This window comes from Choloepus didactylus, chromosome 17 (assembly GCF_015220235.1).
Source record: "Choloepus didactylus isolate mChoDid1 chromosome 17, mChoDid1.pri, whole genome shotgun sequence".
NCBI lineage: Eukaryota > Metazoa > Chordata > Mammalia > Pilosa > Megalonychidae > Choloepus > Choloepus didactylus.
Window position 1 is genome coordinate 21,743,756 of NC_051323.1, and position 26,693 is coordinate 21,770,448.

The following is a 26,693-nucleotide window of genomic DNA, read 5'->3' on the forward strand; positions in this document are numbered from 1 at the left end:
CATCTGCCTCAGTACGCTCTCACCTTAGCTTTCTCACTCCCAGCTCATTATTCCGTCTCTTCAGATGTACTTTTCTTGCCTCAGGACCTTTGCATATGCTATTCCCTCAGCTAGAACAGTCTCCCTCAAATGCCCTGCCACGGCCTGGGTATCTTCTATTCATCTTTCAAGTTTTAGCTTAGATGTAACTTTACCTGGCAAGCCTTCTTGATCCTGCAGCTCTGTGTGCCTTGCCCCTAATTATCATCCATATTGTAATTCTTTGCGGACTCCTTCACTAGACTTAAGTTCTGTGGGGCAAAGGGCTGTGTCATGCTCACCATGTATTTCTAGTGCCTAGCTAATGGACTGTGGGCTGAAAGGGTCCCTTGATGTGGGGGTGGCAAGTGAGAATACCAGGGATAGCACCTGAGCGCTAAGAAGGTGTACTTTGGGGTGACAGACATTTGACCCTTGACTTATTGTTGTTCTCCTTATTTCATCATATTTGGTGATAACGGTTTTTGCCTAGATGAACTGTTTAACATGCTTCTCTTTCTCCAAGTTGTGTTCCTGAAACTGGAATAAGCCTGGCAGGGGACTTGCCCATAAGAATGTTTGCTGAATGATAAAGGTTGAGGATCTGGGTAGGCAGATATTTACTCCCAGGTGACTGACAGCAGACTATCTGAGGGTGAAGTGGAATCCTAAGTAAGGAAGGAAGCAAAAGGTCTGTGGGATAAGGTGAGGTAAGGCTAAAAACAGGAAACTGAATCACTTGGTCAGAAACCTAGAGAATCAGGGTAATGGGTGGAGTATAAGAAGGGTCAGGGCAGGCAGTTCAGGATTAAGGTCATAAATAATCTTAGGGATTACTGAAATCATCCTTTAGCATTCTTAACTTCTTTAGTCTGGAACCAGCCTTTGGATTATAAAAAAGATCAGGGAGTTGACATATAAGTGTTTAGGCCAGATTACATATTACTTTGTATTTTATTTGTGTTTACTTTAAAGTCAAATCCCAAGAAATCCTACCATACCTTTTTCCTACATGTCAATCTCCCACATGTCAATTTCAATTTCTGTTGTCAGGAGCCGACCTTGTACCCCAAGTACAGCTCACTGATCTTTGTAAAAAAAAGGTTGCAGAAATACTGGAGCTCCTTGAAGTAGGTGAGGAAGCCTGTGAGCACTCCTCCAGGTGACCTTCTCCCACTGAACTGGGCATGGGAGCCGGCCTCAGCAGCATCAGGAGTTCAGAACTCTCTTCACAGCCTGAATCTGTGGAATTTGCCTCTGAATTTGGAGGAGGGACATGAGAGTATAGAATATAGGGTGGGACTTTAATCGGTGAGGCACAGTAAGGAGTAGTGGGAGACTGGCTGGATGTGCAAGGATGGCAGGATCTGAAGCTGTGTGGGGCTTCAAGGTTTCTGGCCTGGAATATTCCTTGAGTTTATGGCAGAGTTAGGGGCCTCTGATGTGCCAAGTAGGGAGTCTTGGTGAGTAGTACTAGTGAGTAGCCCTTAGAGGTGTTCTGTGTGCCTTTGTATGTAGCTTGGATCAGGGTGACCTTGCTGGCATCAAGGATGCTGAGGGAGAATTAACGGGGACAGAAATGATACTGAGGAGGGGTGTGTTCTCTTTTAAAGGTTGGATGGAGTGATTGTGTACCTAATGGGCAGTCTATGGCCTGGTCACTTGGCCTGTGTGAGGTGAGGCAACTGTTCCCCCTCCCAGGGCTCTGTTGAACCTAAGAGAGCTAGAGATGGAGGTCATTTTTAGTGGTTTCCCCAGGGGTTCTCCTATCTTGGCTTGCCTCCTCCACTCTCCAGGCCCACGGTTTTGCTGTCCTGCCTTTTGTTTTCTGCTCTGAGGCTTTCTGACTCCATAATCCATTCAGATTCCTCTTTCTATAGTACTCATTCCATGCTCAGCTTGACTCTTGTCTCTACATAATCTCCTAATGTTGACATTTCCAGCCAGCTTCAGGTGAGGGCCTTCCTCCATCAGCCCTGTTCCTCGAGCTATGGTTTTGAAGCTATAATGCAACAGAATTACCTATGGGGGGAGGGGAGAGACTGGATACTTGTTTAAAATGCAGATTCCTGCTCTGCTATTTTAATTCAGTGGGTATGGGGTGGTAGATAACCAGGAATCTGAATTTCTATCTCCCAGGTGATTGTGATACCAGTCATCATCTGCAAGCCATATTTGGAGAAACTCTGACTTAGAGGATTCTGCCAGTCCCCATCCCTAAAGGAAAAGGAAGGGGATTTGAACCCTTTACTTGGATCTTAAGGTCCTAGGAACCTTTACTTGTCACCTGTCATCCAGTGGACAATTGATAACCACCTCCATGTACTGTAACCCCATTTTCTTGTTGCCACTACCAGGAATAGAGCCCAGATGAGGCGAAGACCTTAATGACTCTCCCGTGGCAAGTCAGTGTCTCTGGGGCTTTGGACTCAGAAAGCAGGTACCAACATGGCTAGAATATAGACCTAGCCAGTCTCACTTCAGATTTGTTTCTGGGTTCCTCCCTTCTCTGTGCACATTGACACTGCACTAGCTTTGGCCTTCCTCATCTGGTCTCTAAGCAGTTCCACTCCCCATTCCAGCCATTCTTCACACCGCTTCCACTCATCCTCCTATAAAACAACCTGATCTCATCTCTCTTTCGCATCCCTATTGTCTACACAATCAAATGAAATCAGATGTCTCAATTTGGAATAGCCTTGCACAGTTTGGCCCAAACTGTGGCCTAAAAAGTCCTGCAAGACCTGGTCCCTACCTGTTTCTCAAGTCTCACCCCAGACCCCTCTCCTCCTTACCCACTGCTGGCAGTGTTGCCTGCTGGCAGTTCCCGAGTTCCTTGACCACTTCAACTCTTAGGGCCTTTGCAGTGTTACAGCCTCTGGCTAGAACCTTTTTTGTTGTTGTTGTTAGCTTTTTATTTTGAAATAACTCCAAACTTATAGGAAAGTTGCAAAAATAATTCAAAAATGATACATAGAACTCCAGTATATATCCCTCACCCAGATACCCAGATTTACCAACTTGTAACATTTTATGACATTTATAATATCTATGTCTGTCTATCTATCCATCCTCTGTTTGTCTATGTATTATCTAAACATTTGAGAGTAGGTTGCATACATCATGATTCTCTAACATGTAACACTTCCATGTATCTATAATTGGTATTAATTACTTTAACAGTGTGTGCTACCGTTACCATCATTCATTACCAAAACTTTTCTATCACTCCAAATAGAAATTCTTTACCAAATTAACCTATTTTTAAAAAAAGAATATGTTTAAATGTTATAATGCTATACATGTGGTCTCATACATTTTTTAACTCTTTGTACAAGTGTCATACATTTGTAGTATGTTCATGTAAGAACTTATTTATATTTGTAGTGTTAAGCAGTGACATACGTGACTTTAAACAACCCCGTTCAGTCAAATTCACCCACAGTACAGCATTATTAATTATATCCCAATAATGAAGTACCGTCACCTCTAGCCATTTCCAAACATTTAAGTTCAACCTCATTAACAATTCTGTACATATTAGGTAACTGCTCCTCCTTCTCGAACTTCTTTCTATCGCTACATTCCCTATATTCTACATTTTAATACTCTGAGTTTACATTTTCTAGGTAGTTCATATCAGTGAAATCATACAGTATCTGTCCTTTTGTTGCCTTATTTCACTCAGCATTGTGTCCTCAAGTTTCATCTGTATTGTTGTATGCTTCAAGAACTCATTCCTTCTTACTGCTGCATAATATTCCATCGTATGAATATACCATATTTTGTTTATCCACTCATCTCTTGATGGGCACTTGGATTGTTTCCATCTTCTGGCAATTGTGAATAATGTCACTGTGAACATTGGTGTGCAAATTTCTGTTTGTGTCCCTTCTTTCAGATCTGGCTATATACTGAGTAATGGAATTGCCAGGTTGAAGGGCAACTTGGTATTTCGTTTTCTGAGGAACCGCCAAACTGTCTTCCACAGCGGCTGTGCCATTTTACATTCCCACCAGCAGTGAATCAGTGTTCCGATTTCTTCATGTTCTCTCCAGCATTTGTTGTTTCCTGTTTGTTTAACAGTGGCCATTCTAGTAGGTGTAAAATAATAACTCATTGTGGTGTTGATTTGCATTTCCCTAATAGCTAATGAAGATAAACATCTTTTCATGTACTTTTTAGCCGTTTGTATTTCCTCTTTGGAAAAATGTCTATTCATATCTTTTGCCCATTTTATAACTGGGTTGTTTGTCCTTTTGTTGTTGAGTTGTAGGATTTCTTTATATATACTGGATATCAAACCCTTATCAGATATGTTTTCCAAATATTCTCTCCCATTGAGTTGGCTGCCTCTTTACCTTTTTGACAAAGTCCTTTGAAGCACAGAAGTTGTCTAGAATACTTTTTACCCTGCTTTTCACTTCATTAATTATCCCTTGCCTTTAAGTGTCAATTGCACATTATCTTCTCAGAGAGGTCTTTTTTTTTGCCACTCTAAGGTAAGTCCCATTGTTACTGTCTTAGCATTTCACTTGCTTCCATTAGACCTCTTAACCAGTTTGCTCGTTTGTCTTTCTCTTACTAGAATGAGAAACTCCATGAGGGCAGGTGCCATCTCGCTTATGTTTTTATCTTCATCACTCACTGTGTGCAGAAGCTCTCAGAAGTACTTGTTGATAAACTGCATTTTTGTCTTGTCTGTGCCTGTTGCTGCACTGTGGCTCTGCACAATTCTCACCCTTTACTGTGCTGTTGCTTCTGACAGAAACACCCTTTCTCCTGTTAACTTGTCAGATTCCTTCTTGTCATTCACAGCTTCTCTAAGCATTTCTCTGACTTTTCCAGACAGTGCTAGTTCAACAAAGACAGTGCTTTCTCCCACTTGAATGGACTTTTCACCCTGCGTTGTGACTTCACCTATGTAAGAGATAGATGACATTGCCCCCATTTCACAGATGAAAAATCAGACAGGTGGATTAACTTGTAAATAGTAGAACTGAGATTTGAACCTTGATGGCAGAGAGCCTTCACTCCTTTACTTGGTTCCTCTAACAGAAAGCAAATAGCAGACCCAGAGACACTGGGGTAAAAGAGGTGCTTTTTTTTCATTAGTTGAGTAGTTAATTTCCTCAGAGTTAAATATAGTAAAAGGAATACTATTGAAAAATCATTGGTAAGGATGATGGAGTAAAGGGTCAAGTGACCTTGGTATCTAGAGGATGATGTGTACTTCATGTGTTTCCTTGGTGACTGATTGTGACACTGACAAAGCCACTATACAACGTAATAGAAATGAGCTAAGGTGGCCCTGACAATTAGGACATGACTTCCAGGGATGAACCTGGCCCTGGCATTGTAGAATTGGATGACCAAAAGGGGGAAAAGAAGTAAATAGAGTTTCAATGGCTAAGAAATTTCAAATTGAGTCTAGAGGTCATTCTGGAGGTTACTCTTATGCAACTTTCAGCCAGATATTACGAACTGCCACAATATGGCAAGCCCTAACCAACATTGTCCCTGAGAACCCTAAAGGATACACTGGGTTCTATAAAAGTTTTACTTATAAAGTTTGTTTTTTGGAGACTTAAACCCTCCATATTGTTCCTATACCAGATAAGCTCCGAAACCCAGGAGTACTGGTCTCTCCAAGAACAACCACCAGTTTCATCCCTCTGCCTTGTAATGTTGACACCCCTTTTCTCAGCACAAAGAGGTTAGAAAAGTCGCCCAGATATCCGTCAAGATTGAGGGAAAATTATCAAATGAGAGGGAGGAGTTGTAACAGAGAAGTTAGGATTCAAGGGCTGATTATGATTCTGAATCATTTTACAGATATTCCTTTTTACTTTTTGGTATATTAGAGTAGACAGAGGGAAATACCTGAAATCTGAACTGTAATCCTGCTGCCTTGATCTCTGGTAATCCTGCTGCCTTTATCTGGTGCCCTTGTGATTGTAAAAACCTTGTGGCTAACCTTCATTTGTACCCATTTATCCAGTTTTTTGACTTTAAAGTCTTATGATCACTTAAAAAAAAAAAAAGAAATGAACTAAGATGAAACACTATGACATTTAAACCCAAACAAGTTTCAGGCATCAAATCATAGTTGCTTGGAGGATATATAAAGAGTGAAATCTGAAAAGTCTTGTTGCGGGGGAAAATACGCACAGTTGGTGTGCAAAGCCTTTAACACATTTTGCTTAAAATACATCTTACTGTATGTTGATAAGGGACTAGTTGAGTAAATTATGGTAGATATAGCCATATTATACAAGTATTAAAAAGAATTAGGTAGATAGAAAATAATATAGAACAATCTCCAAGATTTATCATTAAGAGGAAAGAAAAGCAAGGTGCACAATAGTGTTTCTGGTATGCTAGTATTAGTGTGTGTAAGATAGAGGAGGGGACTATGAATACTTGTATATACCCACAATATTTCTGGAAGGTGTTTTTTTTTTTTAATATCCTTTTGCATTATTAGAAAAATATTTTTTTTTACTCATATGTACATTGCCTTTTATAAATGTTTTTAAAAGTACCTTGCCTCACCCTAAAAATGTGATACTGAACAATTGGGTGTGAACATTGTACATATGTATGAATGTGTGTGGGGTGGGGGAAGGGGGGTGACAACAAGGATGGGGATTTAGGGGGTGTGTTAAATTTTCTCTCCCTAAATTTTACAGCAAAGAGAAAAATGCTTCTTGTCTAGTGAATGATCCTCAACTTTATGTCTTAGATTTCTGTATTTAGGATTTTTTTGAAGTAAAACACACTTACTATTCAGAATGAAACCAAAAAAGGGGAAGATTTGCTCAGTGTTTGAAATTGAAGATCCCTGGGTGTGCCGGGACACTGCACCATTTGTCTTACTCCTCTCATCCCTCCATTTGTCCTAACAGCACCTCTCTTCTTCTTACATGGACTGAAAACTTGGAGTCCTTTTTTATAACGTGTTTCCTGTGTGTTGATTTGTTTTTCCAAATCAAATATGTTCTTGAAGGCATGAGGCATGTCTTATGATTATATCCTGTAGCGATGAGCATAGTAGAAGTTGCTCAATAAGTACATATTAATGAAGACAGGAGATGGAGAGAGAAGGTGGCTCCTCTGCAGAGGTAATTACTTTTTGTTTTTCTTTGTCTCATCTTGTACCCTTCACCAGCTGGGAATTTCTTCCACTTGCAGACAAAGTGTGTGTGTGTGTGTGTGAGAGAGAGAGAGAGAGAGAGAGAGAGCGCGAGAGAGAGCAGGGAGTAGGGGAGTGAAGGATGTTCCTTACTGAAAGCCCAGGAAGCAGAAGCCTGAATAGGGCCTCCCTCTAGAGGCATTGGCCTCTGGAGTGACTTTCCTAGGAATTTAGGTTGAGCTTTAAGGGCTGAGGTACCTGAGGGCTCCAGCCTGCTACTGTGTGGAGAGACATCAATGTTGCAGCCCCGAGGGGTATCTCAGATACCTTTCCTCTTCCTCATATCAAGCCTGGGTAATCAGCTGTCGGCTGGGTAGCTGGACCTATCAGTGCCTTAGGCTTCTTAAATTGAGGAACACATAGTAGGAATGTTTGATAGAAGTGATTTTGCCATTTTGGGTGATATGAAAGCTGTTAACATAAGTCCTGGCATATGGTAGGTGGCCAAGAGGTGACAGATGGTATGTGAGAAATATCGTGAATCACTCAAATCTAGGCCCTCTAAAATCTACTCATGTGCCTCCACTCTCACCTCCAGCTTAAAGAAGTAGGGGACAGTGACATGATTTACACCTTTGGGAGGTTGCCATTTCTTCCTTTGTGACTTTATGCTCATGCAAGGAATGTAATCTGCTTCTGCATATCTGAGAGCAGATATGTCTGGACTCGGTCCAAAAGGCTATTCAAAACATTAACCCAAACTGAAAGTATTCCGATTCACCTAGCATGTCTGGTCACCTTGGATAGCTTTCTTGGTAGGGATCTAGTCTTGAGATCCTAGTGGGGAAGTGTGTGAATCTTTAAGGTAGCCATGGCAAAGGGGTGGGGCAGTTGGGCATGTGTAAACTTAGGGTAGGCTGTGGTGCAGGCATGGAGGAAAAGACAAAGAGGGGGTCAGAAGGACTCGACTGGTCATTTTCTGCTCAGAGGAAGATGCAGGCACTCATGCAAGGGAAAGAGATCTGGCCTTGTGTGGCCTGTTTCTCTCTGTGAAAGAGTCAGTCTTGCTCCTGGCTACCCCTGCAGGGCATTTGGGTTTGTTAAGGGATGAAATAGGGAGTCTATAGCTTTGCTTCAAATCCTGCAGATGTGCATAGAGGTGTGCCTGTGCCTCCTGGGACCTGTTTGCCCTGTGCTCAAATGAGAGAAATCCCCATCCAGATCCCGTGGAAGTTTCCCTCCATCTGTCTTGATGCCCCCTCTATTAACTTGATCCTAAACTTTTGTCACTTTCCCCCATCACTGCCCTGACTTATGGGAAGAAGAGGGAAAGGGGTGAGGGAAGATGGGGAGAGTTAAAGCACTCATGCGGGCATGTGGATTTGCTGTCTTTAAATCCTTTCTGGATCAAAGTGTAGGTGTAGAAAGGAGGATCGGTGGGTGGGAGAAGAAATAAATGCTGCCTGACACACAGCCTGGACCCTCATTTGGTATTATTGATCTCTGTGTGTGTTGTTTCTCTCTCCCATTTAGAGTATAAGCATGCACACATGTAATTTTGTGTAAATGGAATCATACCTTAAATCTCTTTTTCCTCCCTAACACTGTTCTGTAATCTTTTTTCACTTGTGTGTTGTAGACATCTTTTCATGTCAGTAAATACAGAACGGGTGGCTAAATTATTATTTCAGTGTGTGGATGTACCATAATGCATTTATTCTCTAATATTTAACCATTTATCTCATCTGTTATAAATGGAGCCTTCCTTGACTCTCTTACCTAAAATTGTAGCAATTCCCTTTCCTTCTTTATCTCCTTTCTCTTCTTTATTTTTCTCTGTAGCGTTTATTCAGTATTTGATATATTACATACTTTTCTTGTTTGTTTGTTTATTGTCTGACTCCCTCTATTAGAATGTATGCTCCATGAAAACAGGAATGTATTTTTTTCTTTCTTACCTGCTGCTCCATACCTAGTGCTTAGAACAGTTCCTGGTACAAAGTTGGTGCTCAGTAAATATTTGTTGAATGAATTAGTTGGAGTTTTGGTATACCCATTGGGTTTTTTATTTGCAGTGTTTTTGTTATTATGAACATGCTGTGTTAAATATCTTGATATGTACACATTTGCACGCTTGTTTACATGTCTCCTTAGGATAAATTCCAAGAAATGGAGAGGCTGAATTAAGGGATATGCACATTTAAAGTGTTAATTCATGGAACCAGGCTACCTTCAAGAATGTGAACTTGTACTAACGGCACTTGAGGATGCCTAATTCCCACATCTTCAGTAACACCGGCATTGTGTTTTTCATCTTCCCCATCTTATAGGTCTTGTCACTGAAACATCGTGGTTAAGAGTGTGACCCCGGAGCCATCCTGCTGGAGCCTGAATTCTGACCCAACCACTTATTAACTGTGTGACTCTGGGTAAGCCATGTACCTTCTCTGTCTCTCACTTGGTATTTGATAGAATAGAGATAATGATAGCATCTATTTCATGGGGTTATTTTGAGGAGTAAATCAGCAAGTCCAGTTAAAATTCTTACTGATACATAGCACTCAAATGTAATTTCATTTACCTTTTTTTGAATAGAAAGATTAAACATCTTTTTAAATGTATTTTGGACATTTAAATTTTTTCTTTGAATCACTATTCATGTCTTTTGCCCATTTTTCCAATAGTATTTTTCTTACTAATTTGTAAAAGGTTGTTGACTATCATCTATAATGCAGAATAGTTCCCAGTGTGTCATTTGTCTTTCAACTTTATTTATACAGATTTTTTTCTGTCTGGAAGTTTTACATTTTTGGGTGGTCAAATTCATCTTTTCCCTTACGTTGTTTTTTGTTGCTACATCATAGCTTAGAAAGAATATTCTTCCCTACCTTTAAATTGTAAACTGGTCACTCATTTTCTTTTTTTGCACGTGTGTTCTTTTTAAATCTTTAAATTTAATCTTGAAGTTTAAACTTTTCATTTATCAGGAATTTATTTTGTTGTGAAGCGGTCAGGATCTGGCCCTGTTTTTTGTTCAGTTGGGTAGCTGATTGTCCTGAACCAATTTATTGAAGAAGGAGGGGCAAGAGCAGGATCCTTCGATCTATTTTCCCCTCCCCCAATTTGAAAATGGCTTATTCTTTTGAATATCATCCTCAGAGATAGTAAATCTCCATTTTGGAGAATGGATTTGATGTTTGGATGCAGCCAAAAGGCATTGTTTTCATAAGCTGTGGGGATGCATGTGCCATGTAAAGCAGTTTGGGATTAGAACTCACTGCGTGACTGTTCTAATCCTGCCCTCATTAGTGGTTTTTGGAACTCCAGTTTCTTGCCTCTGAACCAAGGTGGAGAAAGAGTGATTCTTATATAACACAGCACCCACAGGTCCCATTGGCAGCAGCTGCCTACCCTTATATAGGGCATAGTATGTGCCAGGTATTGTTCTAAGCTCCGTATCTCCTTATGAGGTAGGTACCTTTATTATCACTTCATTTCACAGATAAGGGAGCTGAGGCTCATAGAGGGTCTATACTTTGAGATCTCTCTAGACCACTACTCTGCCAGCTGTGTACTGATTCTGTAGCTCCCTTTGTGGTGGTTGTTGGCTTTCTCCCATTAACCATAGCATCAGCTTCTGGCAGTGCTGGAACTGAGCTGCTAGAGTTGCTACCCAGCAGGCCACAGCCTTGCCCCATCCTTGCCTTCTCCTCATCCCAAAGCAAAAACTCCTCTCAGGAGGCTTCTGGCTGTAGCCTGACCACTTCAGCAGGTCTCCTTGTCTCCCTTCTCCACAAGGGAGATGAAATCGGGCTTTATTTTTCCTTTCCATGCAATGTCAGAGGGATGTGGGTTACAAGTGGGAGTAGGTTTGCCCAGCAATTGTTCTTATGCTTCCCTTGGCTGGCCTGTAACACTTCCTAGAATTCCAGTCAGCAGACAACTCAAGCCTTGGTTTCTCCTTGGGGCTTTCAAGATTTCACACACAGGCCACAGGGCTCATGGCTGTGAGCAGAGAAGGGGCAGCTTCATGGCACTCCAGTGGCGCTTTCCTCCTCCAAAGGGAGTGGGGTCCCTGTGCTGAATGCAGGCATTATCTGAACCAGTTCCTCTCCCTGAACAGCTCCTTGCCCACCCACGGGCTTTATGCTGACATCCCAGAAGAGATTTCTTCCCTCAGCAGAGTCTTGCCTTTTTTCCAGTATCAACCTTTTGCTATAGATCCCGTTCTTAATTCTCAACTTTTCTCACTAGCCTGTGATCTCCGGGAACACAGATACCACATCTGTTTTGTTTGCCACTGTATCCCAGGACTGAGCAAAGGACTGGCACTTACTAGCACTTGCTGAAATGTTTGTTGAATGAAGAAATGAATGTTGACCTTGAATGAACTAGCTTCAGACTCCTGGTTTTTCTTGCTTTCTGCCAAAGCTAAGAACCAGGTTAAGAACTTTAGAAGGCTAAATAATAGACAAATAAAGGTGTCTCTCGTATTTCACCCCACAATATGTATTTCAAAAAAATATTAAACACAAAATAAGTATTAGAAAATCCAGTAAAGTTCTGATTTTTCCTGTGGTGACTGCTTGGCTGCTTTTTTTTAAAAAAATAAATATAAAAATTTTAAACCTTTTGTTGTTGTCTCTGCTTTGCCCATTTCCTAAGCCTATACTGTTGGCTAATCCTATCTGGATTCTGTCATCCTGGACAGCACCTTTAGTCCTCTTTACTCCATTTGCTGAAGTTGCCACCAGCCCCTCCCATCTCCCAGGGGTGTCTGGCTCTTGAGAGTTTATCCTGGGCTAGCACTGGTTCCTTCAGGGTTTGCCAGGAAGGTCGAGTAGATCATGCATATGGCTGAGGAGTACCTCATAATGAGAACTGCCATGCAAATTGTGATTTATAGTCAGCAGAGCACATTGTATCTGGTTATTATTCTTAGGCCATTTTAGTCTACTTGTGATCCTGTATGAGGGAAGCCTAAAAATTTCCCTGTGGTCCTTCTTTCTGGATCCCTTAGAGAAAAGTCAACACGCCCATTCCACCTCCTGTATTAATCTGGGCCTTGTTGAGATCATCTGGAGAAGTGAGGTGTGATGCTAGAAGGGGGGCCCAGGCCTCCCACAGACTGTTCTAAGGCTGACCCTAATCAAATCCTGTTGGCTGCTTGATGCCAAAGAGTTTTAAAATAGTGTTGGAAACCTCCTAGGAGAAAAGCACCATTATAACTTCTGGCTAAGGAAGTGGTATGTGCTGGCTAGAGCAGGAAGGGGTAGCCAAGGCTCCACAAATCCTATTTAGGACCTGTAGTTGATTTGAGGTGTGATAGTCAGCAGTCTGCACTGACGGTCTCTAGCTCTGATTGGTTTCTCATCTTCAGTGCAGTGTGATATGGGCCGTGCTTCCATGTTTGCATTGATCTCCTATCCTGTAACATTTGAAACATCTAGAATAGCCTCACATTATACATCTTCCCTTTCATTTGAATTTCCAGCCCTCCTTTTAAAATGTAGAAACACCCTACAGAGCTAATAAAGGAAGCCAGCAATCTTGTTTAAATTTTACTTAAATTCATTTCATCAAAATTGTTTTCTTTTAACCGTGTTATTAGATCACTTCTTCAAAGGGATGGGAACTTTGACAGGGTTAGGAAACAGGAGAATGCTACGAGGCTTAGGTTTGTGTGGGGCGCTCAAGTAGAAGCCTTAGGCATCCAGAGAATATTGTGAGGGTGCCAGGTGCATGATGAGCTTGCTAGGGAAGAACAGAAACTCAGCATCCTTCAGAGCCAGGCAAATATTAGATACTTTTTGTATATTTTCTTCTCTAATTATCATAATACAACCCTGTAAAGTATCCCCCCCTCCCTTTTTGCACATGGGTAAGCTGAAAGTCAAAGAAGTTATGTAGCATGTCCAAGATAACATGGCTAGTAAAAGACTGAGTTAGGATTTCTGCTCAGGTCTGTCCACCTCCAAAGCCCAAGTTGCTTTCACAGAGCTCTTCTGTCTCCAGTGAGATTTAGGAAAGGAAGGCGGGAGAAAGAAAGAAGGTGGGGAGATGCCACCTTTCTCCACCTCACAGTTTTGCTCGTTGAGACGAGTTTAGCCAGAGCATCCTGTTTATAGAATACTAGGTTCTATATATAGAGATGCTGCATACACGATGCGTGTGGGAAAGATAACAATTGGCTGTAGGGGACGATTAAAAAATCCTTTGTTCTTTAGCTTTTCATTGCAGTGCAGCCCACAAATGCCAGAATACCACTGGTAACTCTGGTTTGCTTCAAAAGAGGCCCCATCCTCTCCAGGTAAAATCTGTTGATACATCCCAAAGAGTGAGCTATGATCTGAGCAGAGGTGAGGGTGTGGCATGCCCTTAACTGTATGTACTGGAGCTGGTGGCACCTGTTGTGTGAGTATTACAGTGAATGATTACTGAGTAAACGAGGTGTCTCTATTTTGCCTTTCCAAGGGAGAACTGATGGCAGTGGGTGCTGGCACAGATTCAGAGGCTTCTGGCCTCTGGGCTGACAGAGGAGGGTAGCTTAAGGGCATCAGATGATGGAATCAGAGAGACAGAGCTGGTCTGTCAAGTGGTATAATTTCAGGAGTGCCAACAACGTGTCCTGCCCTTCAAAGACTTGCTCCAGTTGTTTGCTACTACTTAGAATTCCACAAGTGAAATTTCTTTCCATTGATTTAAGTCTTTGAGAGTTTACTAAAAATGTAGAGACTCCATGAAGGGGTTTGGCTGTGACTGGTCATGTAATTGGAAGTGTCAATGAATTTATGAGATTTATTTCTGAGAACTAGACAAAGGCAGGGATAGAGAGTTGCAGGGACAGGAAAGAGACACTATTGACTTTGAGGTAAAGGCCCTGAAGAAGAGAAGCTGAGACCCTATGCACTTCCTTTCCTTCAGTTTTCTCTGAGAAAAAACAAGCAGCTGAGGGTGCTGGGAATGGAGGCTTTTGAACCCAAAGGAGGGGTTGCTGGGTGCTGAACTAGTCTGAAGGGTGTGCAGGCAGAGTATTGTGTGGAGAACAGCTGACAGGTGGAAAATAACGAGGCGAATAGAACCTTTGGGTCTGTGGTTTGCTGTGATGTCCTCAGACAAGACCATCACAGATCTTAGGAAGGGGAAGATGCAGGATCCCAGAAATGATGCTAAATGGTGGCGCAAAACAGGCTACTGATGACAACAAGGGCAGGGCACTTCCCTCAGTAGCTGCTGGTCACAGACAACTTCTGGTCATGATTTCCCAATGAGCTGTACCAAGATAGGGCTTTACCAGAAAGCAGAATAAGCCATGTCAAGAGCAATGACAAAGCACTTAGGGGGGCCCAGGCAAAGGTGCAGTTTCCTCTTGCCCATAGCATCATGGAGCCAAAATAGCTGATCCAGAGGCCGCCAAGGTAGCTCCCGGTGATTGAGACCTACAGCATTTTGGTCTGAGTTTCTCCAAAGAGAGAGAGCCTTCCTAACTGGCTAGGCCTCACTCTTCATTCACCATTGCTTTCAGACTGTCTGTATGATCCGAATTTTCATGACCGTGCCTCCCCCAAGGAGTCTTTGACTAAGGCAGCTCAAATCTCACTGCCTTTCTCAGCTCCTCACCGATGGGTTCATGTCATGGATGCCCTTCACCCTCAGCTTCTCAGCTTCTACTCTGTCTACATCTCTATCATAACTCCAGAGCATTTTTTTTAGAGATCCAGACTTTTGCTTCATTTTAGGCCTTTTGGGTTCTAACTCCTTTCTTTTGGCTCATTTCCCTAGAAGGATATCCGGTGAAAGGCCTCCATCTCCCAACTCCCAAAGCTTCTTCCTTGCCGGCATCAGCACAGCTCTATGGAGGTTCTGGATGTACCAACAACATCCCTCTTCCCCTGCCCCACCCTGGTCCCATACACAGATCTAGTGACATAGCTGGGTTTACTGATCACCAGGATTTTGGAGCCAATGCCTCCAGCAGGCAAGGACTCCTGGGCACATGTACTGTGGCCTGCGTGACAGCTCTCTGCCATCGGTCTCTGCCTCCCTTCCATATCCCCTTTATTCTGACTTTTCTCAGAGAACTAAGCACTGTCTGACTGTCCTGCCTGAACTCCCTAACCCCATCTAGGACTACAACCCTGCTGTCACTCCCTCATCAGGGGCTGTGGCCTGTGCTTTCCAATCTTTCTCAGGCCAGGTCCCTTCTCCCATACTGGGGCCTCTTCTTGCATTTAGGTTTCATTGGGTAGAGTCCATACACATATCTCCTGCTTGTTGACTACCAACTTATCCTTGAAGTCTGCCCACTACTCTTTGGGCTAATTAGGTGTCATGCTGGTCTGCCCAGCTGCCCTTCTGGAGCACAGTGGGGCTCACCTGAAAAATAAAGCTTCATGCATTTCTTTAGAAACATGAAGGATCTGTAGAGCCTCTGATGCACTCTTTTACAATATCTTTCCTCTTTTGAAGACATTTCTTATTTTAAATAGCATTTACCTCTTCTCCTTACCCCAGTAATTGTTTTGCTTTGAAGGATCTGTGGAGGGAAAGTAGGAGGATATTCCACGAAGGGTAACAACATGGCTATAGGCAGCAACCTACACAAAACTTATTGTGGATAATGAAAAATCTAGCCCAACTGGAAAGCAGAATCCTTGTTGGAGGGCAGAGGTCAGAATATATTGGAAAGTCCAGATACAGACCCTGTATTTCAATGGGAAAGAATAGTGTTAGGGCAAATAATATAGGCTTACCTATTAAAAAAATATATCTATCACGTTAAAGCAAATTAAGTTCTAAGTGGATCGAAGATTTTTACATAAAAAATAAACGTACTAGAAGATAATTAGGTTTTTTTTGAGTATGGCACCAAAGAAGCTATAAAGGAAAAAGTGTGATGGATTAGCTTTAAAAAAATTGAAAATTTAAAAAATTTAAAAATTAAAAAAAAAAAAACACACAATAAACATCATGAACAAAAATAAAAAGTAGATGACAAACTAGTTAAAAAGAATTTTCAACATATCTAATGTGCATCAAGCTCTTACAAATCAACAGGAAAAAAGCAAATACCCCAAAAAGAAAACAAGTCAAAGTCATAGAATAATAAATACAAATGAGCAGTAAAGCATATGGAAAAAAAGGCTGCTTTGCTTATAATCCAGAAGCATATACTGTTAGGTTGACAAATATTGAAAAGAAGAAAACATTTTTTCCTGGTGAGGGCTTGAGGAAACAGGAACTCATACCCTGTTGCTGGTAAGATACAGTAGTCCAACCTTTCTGATGTCCAGTTTGGCAGTACATATCAAAATTTAAAGTATATATTTTTCTGATTCAGAAAAACAACAAGGTGACCTTAAAAAAAAAAAAGCAATTGATTTATACCAGAAATTCCACTTGTAATTATTTATCCCAAGGGCAAGTGTACAAAGATGTATGTAATGAGGATATTTGTTTCTACAGAGTTTATAAAATAACCAAAACAGCCTTCACTACTGGATTGGTTGAATAAATTGTGGCATGTCCATACAGTGATAAATGAAGTAGGTCTATGACCACTGATGTGGAAACATGGCAACAATATATACATGAAAAAAAATATAGAATATGAGCCTGTTTCATTTTTAACAAATGTGGCCATAACTATATGTATATGTTTTAGAAATCATACAATATTAACAGAGCTTATCTTTTCTGATTCAGAAAAACAACAAGGTGACCTTAAAAAAAAAAAGCAATAGATTTTGACTTCAGGGTGGTGGGTGGGTTGAAACAAAAGTTATTTTACCTTGCTGAGCTAGGTGATAAAGAGCCATTGAAGGCTCTTGAGCAGATAGTGGTGATAAAAGTGAAGCAGGAAGGTTTTATGACATGGGTGTGTGAACTGAAAGAAGCAGAAAATGAAGTTAGAGAAACCAGTTAGGAAGCTGTAATGGTAATATAGGCTTTAAATAATAAGGCATCAGCTGGGATGAATGATGGGAGCATAAGGAAAAGGACCAATCCGAAAGATTGTTCATGGAAGGGTTAACTGGAGAGGGGAGCCACTCTTCTAGAAGGGGAGACTAATTTGTTTCCTGGAGTTGAGTTTGAGGGGCTTGAGGTATATCCAGAAGGAATTGTTCTGTATGCTAGGGATTCCCATGTATTTAGAGAAAAAGTGACTTCTAGTAGAAGCAATAGATGGGGGTGGGAGGCTTCCTAGAGTTGGCACCCTCGAGAGGCTTGAGAAGGGGTGGTGGCATCTTGGTTCCCCCTCCCTGCTGGCAGTCTCAGCAGACCCTGGGGAGGGGACTGTGGCAGTGGGTCTCACCTGCAACCTAAGAACAGCTTGGGAAGAGGTAGGAGTGGGTAGCGATCGCTGTAATAAGACAATAACCACAACGTTTAAAGATCACTCCACCAAAAAAAGATCTCTCAGCTGTTGACCAACTGCCGTCATATACAGTGGCTTAGCTAACACAATCCCATTTGCTTTGTATTATTATGGATACTGAAGCTCAGTTAGAGTAGAATTATTTCTCAAACTGAGGTTGTCAGTCCTCAGATTCCATTTCTCCATGCTCTGTCCCTTGGAGATGAATTTTCCAAGGAGGAAAGGACTAGAGAAAAGCAGCAGCCTGGAGCCCAGGGTACCCACAGTTAAGGGACGGGAGGGAGAAGAGTGCCAAGGATTACACCATGTTACAGTCACTGCCCTGTCCCCTGGCCCTTATAGGTCCTGACATTCCCCTAAACCAGAGAATGTTGGATGTTCCATTGAATTCAAGGGGGAAAAAAAAAAAGCCCTAACCTGTCCATAAATAGCCATGAGGTATCTTGGAAGTAAGATTCGCCAATTTGGTTACAGCAGTCAGTGTGTTAGCTTAGTGGTTTGTTGAATTCTGGCTTCATTCCTTTGAAAGCAATACAGTAAAAGCATATTGACTTAGATCCACGAGGGAAGAGCTTGTCTGAATTAGTTAAATGAAAAAAAAATATTTTTGTGAAGTCATTAGGTTTGCTTGCTTTGGGGATCACGTGGTAACTTCATTTGTGCACGCACTAGCTGGTGGAGGCTCTAAGATGACCTGCTTTAATGAGCAGAAAATCCAGAGCCTCTTGTCATTTCAGCTTTCCAAGTGGTAGTCATATTTGTAGGGATTAAATTATTTCGCTAACTCATTCTGATGGTAGAAATGCAAAATGCTGTTCTTCTGTCAGAAGTTCTGAATCAGCAGGGTCTGTTTTAAAGAGGTAGCTCCTGCAGTCGCTAGCCCCCTCTAAAGAAGAGGCCCCGAAGGAGGTTGCTGGTGTCCTTGCAGCCCAGTGCTTGGAGCAGAGTGGGCAGTTGGGAAATGGTGGTTGAATGAATAAGTGAGTGAGTGAAGGACTGAAGGAATCTTTCTCCCTGCAGCATGTTGAGCTGCATGGAACAGTCTTCCCAAAGCCTCACGCCACAGCTTTGCTGGGTTGTTTTGGGACAACTCTTATGGCTTGAATTTTTATAGCGAGGAGGGAGGAAATGGAAGCACCAAGAGAAGTTTCTGCTCTATGAGTTGGTGACTCTACAAAGAAGAAACGTTTCCAAAGCCAGTGAGCTGGTATCTGGTGGGTCACAGGATCTTTTCTCTTAAAAGAGTTGAGTCACATGATCTCTTCTAAAAAATCAGGCTGCTGAGAAAATCTCTGGAGCCAGCCAGGAGGCCTGGGAAGGCAGGCGATTTCATACTGGCAACCTGGATGTCACCCAAAGAGGACAGCTACTTCACAGGTCCTCTGTGGGAGGCTCCCTACCCCCTCCCTCCTCACCGCCTGGATTCTAAATCTGGAGCCTCTGTAGCTCGTATCTGGCTCTTGCTTACCCAGTCTAGCCCTGCCTTCTTGCTGTGTGCCATTGGTGATTTTTAGCTCTCTACGAGGGTAAAGCAAACTGGGAGGTTCTGATTCTGGCTCCAGAGGGTCTGGGACCTGTCACCTGGCCCCGCCCTGTGTTTCCTGGCATGCGTCTCTGGCAACCTTTTTACCACTTCCTCCAAGCCCGTAATTCTGCCAGGGTAAGGATCAAGGACTGTGGTGGCAGGAACATCAGTGCTGTGGAAGGAGCTCCTGACAGCACCCCCACTTCCTGCTGGGGAGAATTATTGGTCTCCCTTAGATGGCCTAACAATTACGTTGGGGGTGCTGGAGAGCAGGGTCATTATTCATATCACAAGAGGGTTTGCCACTGGGTTTCTTTAAGCATGGAACCTGCCTTTTTTAAAATTTTTTTTTTGATGGAATGTTACGCAGACATTTAAAATTTTATTTACGAAAATTTTTAAAATGCATGAAAATGCTTATCATATGAATATGGGGACAAGCAGAACACAAATTACATATTTGATATGAAATAAAATCAATGTAAAATTTATATTAACTGGTTGTCTCTGGATGGTGGGAATATAGGTGATTATTATTTTATTATTTGTATCTTCCAAATTATAATGGGTGTATATGTATATATTTAAATGTAATTTTATTGAGATATATTCACATAACATACAATCCTCCAAAGTGTACTAACAGTTGTTCGTAGTATCATCATATAGTTGTGCATTGATCACCACAATCAATCTTTGAACATTTTCATTACTCCAAAAAATAAAATAAAAATTAAAATAAAAAAGAACATCCAAAACATTCCATTCCCCTCCTGCCCCCATTGTTCATTTACTTATTTACTTTTTTTAAAACACTCATTCATTATTTTTTTAATTTCATCAAAAAATTAAAAAACAATAAAAAATTTCAAACAAAACCAAAACAAAGGAATAAGAAAAAACAAATAACCTAAAATAACTACTTGCTTCCAACATGTTTCCCCCCTACCCCAAGAAAATAAACTATAACCAAACAAAGGAATAAGAAAAACAATTAACCTAACATAACTATATTGGGAACCTGCTTTTCAAAATAAAATTTATTTCAAACTAAGTGATGTGCCACCAGTCACAGAATATTAGCATCAGAAAAAACTTTTGAGATTTTCTAGGCAAACTTATTTGTTTCAGAAACAAACTGACCTAGGGAGGTCCAGCAAGGAGCAAAGCCATGCCTGTGCTGTGCCTCAGGATAAATTGTATTTAAGAGCTGACTCTCAGATTATAGGAGAGGAGTTGAAGCAGAGAGGAGCAGGCATGGCTCCTTCCTTCCTGGAGTAGCACTTCCTGGGTATTTTTGGGGTGAGGGAGGGGAAAAGCATTGCTTCCCTGGGAACAGTCTGCGCACACCCTTCAGTCTGGGTTATTCCTGCCTCACTAACTTTTACCTTAATCCTTCTGGACTGAACCCCAAGCGACACAATAATACCTCAGTATTTGAGCCTTACACATTAAAGGCACATTGAAACAAATGAAAACCTAAATGACAGGATGTGACCAACTGAATGCAGCTTTATTGGATTCAGTATGTAGGCAAACTAGTATTAGGTGAGCAAACATCCGGAGAGGTTCTTCGGGGAACCTGACTGAATCAGTTGATTGGATTGATCTGTAATTAGAATTATCCAATCTACAATAATAGATGCTTGTAAAGTCCATCCATTTTCATGTGTTATTAACTGCAGAGAGTTTTATGATACCTTGAACTGGGCCTACTTTTTTTTTTTTTTTTTTTTTTTTTTTTTTTTAAATTCAGTTTTATTGAAATACATTCACACATCATACAATCATCCATGATATGCAATCCACTGTCCACAGTATGATAACATAGTTATGCGTTCATCACCACAATCTATCTCTGAACATTTTCCTTACATCAGAAAGAACCAGAACAAGAATAAAAAATAAAAGTGAAAAAAAAACACCCAAATCATCCCCCCATCCCACCCCATTTGTCCTTTAGTTTTTATCCCCATTCCTCCACTCATCCATACACTAGACAAAGGGGGTGTGATCCACAAGGTCTTCAAAATCACACTGTCACCCCTTGTAACCCACATTACCATACAATTGTCTTCAGGAGTCCAGGCTGCTGGGTTGGAGCTTGGCAGTGTCAGGCATCTACCTCCAGCTACTCCAATACATTAAATCCTAAGAGGTGTTATCTATATAGTGCATAAGAATGTCCACCAGAGTGACCTCTCGACTCCATTTGGAATCTCTCAGCCACTGAAACCATTTTGTCTCATTTTGCATCCCCCTTTTGGTCAAGAAGATACTCTCAGTCCCACGATGCCGGGTCTACATTCATCCCCGGGAGTCATACTCTGCGTTGCCAGGGAGATTTACACCCCTGGGAGTTGGGTCCCATGTAGGGGGGAGGGCAGCGAGTTCACCTGTCGAGATGGCTCGAACTGGGCCTACTTTTGAGGAACTTTCTTTTCATGTATAAATAATTTTAAATATAGATAAAGTGGTAAGAATATGAAAGAGATTAATACTGTGGGAACTCAGAGGGAGAGATTGCTTCTCCTTTTTGGATGTAGGGAATGAAAACATATTTGTTTTAAGAACACTTTAAACAATCTTGTTTATCCTATAGTCAGAGGTAGTGTTAATACCAAGGTTAATCTACTAATTATTCTCTTTCATGTTATTAAAACTCTGAATTAGTAGCAACACAATGTATGTCCTTTCACTGTGCTTCTTTGCTAATCTCTAAAGCAATTTTCCAAAGAGCAGAACCTGTGGTAAGTAGGAGCAGCCCGCGCTTCCCTTGACGGCCCCTCTGCAGTTGGCGAATGGCAAGGGAGGGTGCAGGCGGCGCAGGGAGTCACCCTTTCAGGAAGCTTGTCTGTGAAGTGAGGCGACATAGTGAGGGAAGGACACAGGTTCTAGGGAGGGTTATTTATTTTTTTGAGACCTGACCATGTTCCTAGCTGTGGGGAAAGAACTAACAGAGAGAGAGAGAGAGACAGAAGTTGAAGATATGAAAGAAAAATAAAAATTGTCGAGGCAGGCCCCAGAGGAGAAGGGGATGCTGTTTCTCCAGGTGGAGAGCTAAGACTTGAAACGAACAAAGGACAGAGCTACCACCGAGGCTACCACCATCACCACCACCAGTACCATTTATTGCTTTCCTGCCTTTTGCTAGCACTCTGGATAAGCACTTCTAAAATCTCCTTTGATAATCACAAAAAATATATAAATAATACGGGGAGGGAATAAGGGTATGGGGTAGTTTGGGTGTCCTTTTAAATTTTTTTTATATTTTTTTCTTTATTTTGGAGTAATGAAAGTGTTCAAAAATTGATTGTGGCAATGAGTGCACAACTGTATGATGGTACTGTGAGCCATTGATTGTATACTTTGGATGGATTATATGGTGTATGAGTATATCTCAGTAAAATTGCATTTAAAAAATCTCATTTGATAAGGGAGAAAGATATAACAGGGCAGAGGGATCTGGTAAGATTTGGGTGAGACAGAAAGTCAGAGTTTCCTTCAAATGGGCTTTGTTTTCTCTGGACAGAATTGAGGTCACCTCCTGGGAACAGGCGGGAAAGTGGGGAGAGTGGTAGGGTTTTTAAAAGCTACTATGGCAGGGGCAGAGAGAGCGGTCTGAGGAACCCCCGGCTAATGTGGGAGACAGTGAGTTTATAGAGGACCCGGACCTCATGGCTTCAAGATGGCTTTAGCAGCACTCGGCAACGCAGAGGGGGACATTTGTATTCAAATAGGAGCTGTGGTTTGGAACAAATGGAACAAAGGTGTGGGTCAGGGAGTCTGGGGTTTTGGTAGGAGAGTGGTTTCATTAGGTTGGCTAGAGGAAGAAGGACTGATAGGTGGCACAAGGGTGGGGTGGGGGTATTGAGGGGCTGGAACTCACAATGAAGGTGAAGACTAGGAGCAGTAGAAATATAGGAGAACATAGGTCATGACCAGGCGAAGGGTCTGACTTTGCAGACCGTGACCGAGGGGCTCAAGTCCTTGATGACCAGGTGCGTAGATCCAACCCTGAGAAGTGTGGTTGTTTTTTCCACGAGCCTTAGCAAAGGTAGGGTTTTTGGTAAGGTTGTAGGTATGATGGCTTTGAAAAGTCATTGCGAGAATGTCTGATTCCCCTCCTGGTGCTCTGGGTACTGACAAATGATTTTGTGGTAGAACCTTCCTTGGCTAGAAAGCAGATTCCTAAGGGAGTGTCAGGTTTCAGTGAGAGGGAGGGGAGCTGGGGCATCTCTTGGGCTTGCTTTCTGCCCTGCCCGCCTGAATAACATGGAGTTTTAATAAGGGGCTGGTCTGGCCAAGTATGATGGCTGCCACAAAGGACTGGGCCTTTAGGAGAGTTTTCAGGAACAGGGACAAAGTACTCTTGGGGGAGGAAAAGCCCTCACTCTTGCAGGCAAACTCCCTTTTAGCTGCTTGAGTTTTTGGACTGGTCAGGATCAGATTGAGCCAGTGCTAATCATCTGTGAGAGGCTGAATGGAAATTTTTCTAAAGGTTTCTTGCTTGAAACTCTAAGATTCAATGGAGTCTGGAGCTTGACTATTCCTGTGGTCTGGAATTTATTTTTCCTGGGCTGTGTTCAGCTGTTCTGCTCACAGTGACAACATATAATGCCCTGAAGCCCACATAGTTTGAAAGAGTCTGGAAATCCTCAGATCATTGTTCATAAAGATGTTTTTGGATTTTCAATGGTTCAGGCTTCCGTTTACATTGTTCATTGTTAGTACTTGACTCCAAACATTTAAGAAAGAAATCACCAAATATCTGAAACACACAAACAGATATAAACCTTCACAATTCTTTATGCCCCTTCTTAACTTGATCTATTTATTCCGCCACCCTGGCTATAGAACCAGATATGAATACCCAGAAAATGATTGCTTCACTGGCCATTTCACCACAGGAACCCAAGCAAGGTTGTGTGGCCCCCAGCAGGAGAGGCTGTGTGGCTCAGGGCTTGGGGTGCACTGTTCCCATTTCAGTCCTTTCTAAATTGTTTGTAACTGGTTTTGCCACATAGATGTTAGAAACTTCTGCCTGGCAAAAGTCACCATAAACAAAGTTAGAAGGAAAATAACAGGCTGGGAGAAAAGTTTTGCAACATATATAATAGACAATGGATTGATACCTATAATCTATAAAGGGATCTACAAACCAATAAGAAAAAGACAATAAGCCCAACAGAAAATGGACAAAGAATACAAATAGGCAAGTCATAGCAGGGCAAACTGGCATCTCATCTACAGAAATGCTCACCCTTGGGCACAGAGTTCTCCAAAAGTGCTCAATGCAGTGGTAAATCTCCATCAGGAGGGGGACTATGAAATACTGTGTGGCCATTACAGTATCAAAGCAGGCATCTCTATCAGTGAAAAAAAGGAAGTGTGAAACCAGATGTCTAGAATGTTCCCATTTATTATTTTTTTTAATTCCTATTTATTTGATTTGGAGTGTATGTATCCTGTTTTAAATTTTATTAGGGAGTACTTTTAAGTTTGAAAATATTTAAGCCTATATTTTTCCAATTATCACAGCAATGAATGAAATGTCAACTTTTGACTTCTTATGTAAGATAAAAGATTTATTCCCCATCCTCACCTTCTTTCTCTATTAGTTTAATCTGGCATTATAAATCTTGGCCTCTTAGGACATCTGTCATTACCTCTCCCTTCCCAGGAATGAAGAGGATTTCTAAGGGACCTTACTGAGCCATGGTGCCTGTGGTTGCACTTTTGGGTGTGATGAACAAAGGGATTCAAAGCTCAGAATTCTTCTTTCCTGGGATTTGCTCCTTTTTGGTAGTCAAAGCCTTGTGGAGCCTCTCTGCATCTGGCCTCTGTTACAGTTGGACTTCTCCTGTTTTGGAGGCCTTGCTTGCTCCTTCCTCTTAGAAAGCCCAAGGGAAGTGTGAGGGGATCAGGGGCAAGGCTGAGAGCTGACCTAGGTCTGGGAGGACACCTTCCCCTTGCGTCTGTCCTTGCCTCTCATCCAAGAGTCCTCTCAGCTGGTGGAGGCCCAAGACCTCCACCAACCCAGGTAGAAGGCATCCTTGAAGCACACTCCTAATTTTGTCCATTTCACCAGGGTTTGAGGCTTGAGCGCCAACCTGAAAATAGAATCCCATTACAAGGTGACCCAGGAATATGAACCCCTTTATCTCTTCTGGCAACCTCAAATCAAACCAAACAATGCCTTTTGAACAGAAGCATTGATTTCCTTAGTCACATTCTCAGTGTCCAGTAGACCCCAATATGTGTGCATGGCAGTTGTTTTGAACTTGTCATATAGGCTTTTCTCTGAGCTGGAGCATTTACATTGAGTGATGAATAGAAATTTATTTAAAATCAAAATTGACCATGGTCAGTTTTGCTTCAAAGAGAGGTGGCATAATTCGTATCTGTAGGAGAAAAATCATTCCTTTCCCTTTGCTACCTACAGAATGGTAAGAGTAAGAAAGTGAAAGTCCAAAACTTCTTTCTGTTCCTTGGTGCTGGTCAAAGGTAGAATCTGGAGTGGATGGTTCATAGTGGGGCTGACTCCAAAGACCTCGGAGGTGGCCTTGAATTAGGGAAGGGGGTGGAGGGTTCAGTTGCTCTGATTAATATATGGAGATTTAGTTTCCTGAGGGAGGGGAGATCCCCCTACCCCCCACCCCAAATGTGAGAAGTATCTGGAGAAGGTGAAGGTCCAAGAGGCATGGTAATATAAAACCTCTCTGTCTCTTCAGACCTTCAGGAGAGTCAAATGTTTTGAGGGAGTTTGTATATGTGTATTTTTTCTTTTTGGTGAAGCATGGAAAAAGGGAGTTGCCACCCGTATATAGGACAGCTCAGAGCAGAGGGAAGGGACCAGCCTCAGGAGGTGATATGTGAGTGATATCAAAAGTCCAGCAGGAGCCAGAGTCTGAGCCAAAAGGGACTATTATGAGCTTTAGCTGCTCGGAATTTGCAGAAATCTTGGGAAGGCCATTGGACTTCCCACAGAACTTGGGATAGGGGGATCCAGCTGAAATCTGATTGCTGTAGTAATGTATAACTCTGGCAGATTAGGGGCTTGAAGTCTTATGAAATGTTTATCAGTGATCGCCCAAAATCCGGCTCTGGGAGGTCTATTAGTTGGATGCTTAGGAATCATCAAGATACTCCTCTCTCTGCCAATGGAAGAGCCATTTTCAGTTCAGACTCCAAATGGGAAGCAAAACTTCACAACAAAAAGGCTTTGCCTTCCCCTCTCTCTAGCTAAGCCAACTTGAAAGGTAAAATCACTGCCCTGCCCCCCTACGTGGGATCAGACACCCAGGGGAGTGAATCTCCCTGGCAACGTGGAATATGACTCTCGGGGAGGACTGTAGCCCTGGCATCGTGGGACGGAGAACATCTTCTTGACCAAAAGGGGGATGTGAAAGGAAATGAAATAAGCTTCAGTAGCAGAGAGATTCCAAAAGGAGCCGAGAGGTCACTCTGGTGGGCACTCTTACGCACAATTTAGACAACCCTTTTTAGGTTCTAAAGAATTTTGGGGTAGCTGGTGGTGGATACCTGAAACTATCAAACTACAACCCAGAACCCATGAATCTCGAAGACAATTGTATAAAAATGTAGCTTATGAGGGGTGACAATGGGATTGGGAA

The 26,693-nt window shown here is 42.1% G+C and overlaps 1 long non-coding RNA gene across 3 annotated transcripts in view; it reads left to right on the forward strand.

Moving 5' to 3' along the window:
• LOC119512488 overlaps positions 1-26,693 on the forward strand; it is a 68,901-nt gene that overhangs the window by 22,866 nt on the left and 19,342 nt on the right. For 2 of the 3 annotated variants that reach the window (XR_005212393.1, XR_005212391.1), the window contains exons 4-5: positions 9,484-9,582; positions 11,408-11,742. This is a non-coding gene — a long non-coding RNA (uncharacterized LOC119512488). Of the gene's footprint in view, positions 1-9,483; positions 9,583-11,407; positions 11,743-26,693 lie in introns of those variants that run through there. The other variant, XR_005212392.1, reaches the window with a different exon arrangement.